This window comes from Nicotiana tabacum, chromosome 16 (genome assembly GCF_000715075.1).
Source record: "Nicotiana tabacum cultivar K326 chromosome 16, ASM71507v2, whole genome shotgun sequence".
In the NCBI taxonomy this organism is placed as follows: Eukaryota; Viridiplantae; Streptophyta; class Magnoliopsida; order Solanales; family Solanaceae; genus Nicotiana; species Nicotiana tabacum.
In genome coordinates this window covers 138,184,872-138,189,837 of record NC_134095.1, presented here as the reverse complement: position 1 = coordinate 138,189,837, position 4,966 = coordinate 138,184,872, and the positions used below count along the sequence as shown (strand labels likewise).

At 41.5% G+C, this 4,966-nt stretch overlaps 1 long non-coding RNA gene across 1 annotated transcript in view; it reads right to left on the bottom strand.

Moving 5' to 3' along the window:
• The window catches only part of LOC142170772 (uncharacterized), a 7,596-nt gene extending 2,914 nt beyond the window's left edge, over window positions 1-4,682 (bottom strand). The window contains exon 1 of the long non-coding RNA XR_012700303.1: window positions 4,307-4,682. This is a non-coding gene — a long non-coding RNA (uncharacterized LOC142170772). The remainder of the gene's footprint in view (window positions 1-4,306) is intronic.
• Between the last annotated feature and the right edge of the window lie 284 nt (window positions 4,683-4,966).

Below are 4,966 nucleotides of genomic sequence, written 5' to 3'. Positions count from 1 at the left end.
GTCGTCAAACGAGCATAGAGATATACCTGAGGTGGTGAAAAGATGAGGATAATGGCTACGCATATCATGCTCAGTCTCCCAAGTTGCCTCCTCGAACGGCTGACCCCTCCATCGAACCTTCACTGAAGCAATGTCCTCCGACCTTGACGTTCGAACCTGTCGGTCTAAAATGGCCACTAGCTCCTCAACATATGACAAATCCTTGTCCAACTGGACTGAGCTAAAATATAACACATGGGACAGATCGACTTGGTACTTCCGGAGCATAGAAACATGGAATACTAGATGAATTATAGCTAGGCTAGGTGGTAGTTCAAGTCTGTAAGCCACCTCTCCAACCCTCTCAAGAATCTCTAAAGGCCTGATATTCGTAGGGCTCAACTTGTCCTTTTTCCCAAACCTCATAACACCCTTCATGGGCGAAACTCAGAGCAAGACCTGCTCCCCAACCATGAATGCAACATCGAGAACCTTCCGATCTGCATAACTCTTCTGTCTGGATTGGGCTGTACACTGTCGATCCAGAATCACTTTAACCTTTTCCAAAGCATTCTGAACTAAGTCCGAACCCAATAGTCTAACCTCGCTCGACTCGAACCAACCCACTGGAGTCCGACACCCCCTACCATACAAAGTCTCATACGGGCCATATGAATGCTTGATTGATAACTGTTGTTGTAGGCAAACTCCGCAAGTGGCAATAACTGATCCTAAGAACCCCTAAACTCTATAACATATGCACGGAGCATATCCTCCAATATCTGAATAGTGCACTCAGATTGTCTGTCCATTTGAGGGTGAAATGTTGTGCTCAACTTTACTCGAGTATCTAACTCATGTTGTACAGCCCTATAGAACCATGATTTAAACGACGTACCCCAGTTAGAAATTATAGATACCAGCAAGACATGAAGCCTGACAATCTCGCAGATATAAACTCAAGATAGCTGCTCAGAAGAGTAAGTAGTCATCACTGGTATGAAATGAGCCCACTTGGTCAATATATCCACAATCACCAAACTACATCAAACTTCCTCTGAGTCTATGGAAGCCCAACAACAAAATCCGTAGTGATCCACTCTCATTTCCACTCCGAAATCTCTAGCTTTTGAAGCAATCCACCTGGCCGTTGTGATCATACTTCACCTGCTGACAGTTTAGGCACCGAGATACATACTCCACTATGTCCTTCTTCATTCTTCTCCACCAATAATGTTACCTCAACCTCTGATACATCTTTGCATCACCTGTATGAGTGGAGTACTGTGATCTGTAAGCCTCTTGAAGATCAGCTTACGCAAACCATCTATATTGGGCACACATAGCCTGCCCTGCATCCTCAATGCACCATCATCCCCAATAGTGACCTTCTTGGCATGACCGTGTCGAACCGTGTCCTTAAGTACAAGCAGATGGGGGTCATCATACTGAAGCTCCCTGATACGATCAAAAAGAGAAGAATGAGAACCACACAAGCCAAAACTTGACTCGTCTTAGAAACATCTAATCTAACAAATTGATTGGCCAAGGCCTGAACATCAAATGCCAATGGCATCTCTGCTGCTGGTAGATATGCTAGAATGCCCAAACTCTCCGCCCTGCGGCTCAAGGCATCGGCCACCACATTGGCCTTCCCAGGATGATATATAATGGTGATATCATAGTACTTAAGAAACTCTAACCACCTCCGCTGACGCAAGTTAAGATCCTTCTATTTGAACAGACGGTGATCAGTGTATATCTCACAAGGGACACCGTATAAATCGTGCCGCCAAATCTTCAAGGCATGAACAATAGCTACTAACTCTCGTGGACAGGATAGTTCTTCTCATGTACATTCAGTTGTCTAGACACGTTGGCAATCACCCTACCTTCTTGCATCAACAGAGCGCTGAAAGTAATACACGACGTATCCCATTATACAGTATAAGACCCCGAACCTGTAGGCAATACCAATACTGGGGATATAGTCAAAACAGCCTTGAGATTTTGAAAGCTCTCCTCACACTCCTCTATCCAACTGAACGGATCACCCTTCTTGGTCAGCCTGGTCATAGATTCTGCAATATATAAGGAACCCTCTACGAATATACGGTAATACCCCCCTAAACAAAGAAAACTCCAGATATCTATAGCTGGGGACGGTCTGGGCTACCTCTACACTACTTTGATCTTCTTCGTATCTACCTTGATCCCTTCACTCGACACTACATGACCCAAAAATGCCACTGAATCTTGCCAAAATTCATACTTAGAAATTTCGCATATAACTTTTTTTCTCTCAACGTCTGGAGCACAATCCTCAGGTGATGCTCATAATCCTCCCTACTGCGGGAGTACACTAGAATGTTGTCAATAAACACAATGATGAATGAGTTAAGATAGGGTTGGAATACACTGTGCATTAAGTGCATGAATGTTGCTGGGGCGTCGGTCAGTCCAAATGACATCACAATGAACTTGTAGTGACCATACTGAGTCCTGAAGGCAGTCTTCGGGATATTTGGATCTTCCACTAATGATAGCCTGAACACAAGTCAATCTTGGAGAACACTCTGGCACCCTGTAACTGATCAAATAGGTCATCAATACGAGGTAATGGGTACATAATTTTCACTCTAACTTTGTTCAACTGGCGATAATCAATATACATGCGTATAGAGCCATCCTTCTTCTTCACAAACAAGACTGAAGAACCCCAAGGCGACACACTGGACCAAATGATGCCCTTATCAAGCAACTCCTGCGACTGCTTCTTTAACTCTTTCAACTCTAGTAGAGCCATATGATATGGAGAAATAAAGATGGGCTGAGTGCCCGGTAACAAATCAATACCAAAGTCGATATCCCTATCGGGCGGCATTACCGAATGATCCACTTGAAATACATCTGGATAATCCCTCACTACTCGAACTGACTCAACGGTAGGAGTATCAACACTAGCATCTCTCACATAAGCTAGATACGCGTCACACCCTTTCTCAGCCATTCGATGAGCCTTTAGAAATGAAATAACTCTGCTAGGAGTATAATCTAAGGTAGCTCTTTTCACACCTCCTTTTTACCTACACCCCCGTAAAGAGATGTATAAGGGAGTTTTTCCAATTAAAGGAAATCGAAACGGGATTTATTTATTAAAAGATTCAGAATCTCCACTTGGGGTAATTTTATAGTATCCCAAGTCACCAGTTCAAATCCCGAATTGAGGAAAGGATTGACTCTGTTTTACGGTCCGCAAACACAGAAATCCGGGTAAGGAATTTTGTTAACCCGAGAGAAGGTGTTAGGCATTTCCGAGTTCCGTGGTTCTAGCACGGTCTCTCAACTGTTATTTTTGGCTCAATTATTTAATTTTAAAAACACTTTTAGACCTATATGCATTTTAGCTTTTAACCGCTTTTATTCAATTTTAAAGAAGATTAAACGTCGTTTAAAACACTTCTATGGATCGCACCATATGAAATGCACCCGCAATTCTAAACATATTTTATTCAACATTTTAAGATTTGATTTGGGTCACATGAAATGCACACCCGAGTTTAGGAAGGTAATACTATTAAAATACGCGCCTAAAGCAACTAACGCATTTGCAGCTTTGCGAGGGCCATAAAAATTCGCTAAATGGCACGCCTCGATTCCTTTCAATTCCAAGCTAATGCAACTAAATTGGTTCATGCCGATATAATCAATCCAATATCCCTTTTAATGTGATCCACCACTCACATTTTATGAATAATTTTAGCACGAGTTAAATTGTAAACAGTTTATACAACCTTCACTTCTCTTTAACTTTCCAATTCATTGAGTTCTAAATAAAGAAAAATCCAACAAAAATGAAGATATCATGCTGTCTTCGTTAATTGACAGAACTTCGCTCAAATAGTAACAAATTGTCTATTTACTTTAAACAGCTGAACTTAATAGGATCACCAACATAGAAAGCATCCATTCAACAGCCCAACTAACGATTCAGAATAAGACAGTAATATCGTCAGCTATTAAACGTGGCATTTTGGGAACTAAACTGTTATCGCTAATTTAGGAAATTCCATTCAAATCCATATATAGATTATGACTGGATAATAAGACATAATAGGTGAAAATTTTAAAAGTTCAGATAAGCCTAATATTATATCTACTGCTACTTGATACATGCACACTAGCTAGTTCTAACAACTTTGTGTTTGACATACCAACTTGCCATTTTTTGCTGAATATTCATCAAAATTTTGCTGTCTTATTATGAATTGGAAGAGTGTTCATTCAATCACCAAAACGGAATAAGAAAATAAACAGAGAGACGAACCTGAAACAATCTTGAATAGAATTCTCAACAAACTTCCAAGCAGAAATTCTAGGAGCAAAATCAGAACAGGACGCGGACCGAACTAATCTCGCCATAGACCCTCAATGAACCTCTGACCAGACTGCCTCGCTCTAGCAGCAAACACTCTAAACCAAAATACGGAGAAGTTTTTCGAATGAACTTAGATCGGAACCGTCATCGACAAACTCGGCTAATACTCGTCGAACTCCATCAGAGAAGATGAGCGTGTCCGTGGGGTCTCGTGACTGTTTCGAGGTCTTTTCTACAGCTGGTTTCGCTTCTCGTTTGGGTGAGGGTGAGTTCCTGGGATTCTTGTTAAGAAGATGAAGAAGAGAGGTCAGCTATGTTCTTTTTCGTTCAAGAAAATATGGAAAATGCTCTAACTTCTCTGTTACTGTTGCTGCATTTTCTTCACTTCTAGCTCTAGATTTTCTGTTGGTTTTGTTCAAGAGGAAGAAGAAAAGTCCCTTGGTGTATTGCGGCTAATCCGATCTCTCTTCAGTGTATTTCAGGCGTTAGGGTTTTGTGTTTGGTTCCATGCTCTCTTGTTCATGAAGAAGAAGAAGCAGCCATGGGTGTGCGGCTAAGCTCTTGTCTGCTTGGAGAAGATGAAAGGTCCCTCAATGTAGAAAAACGGCT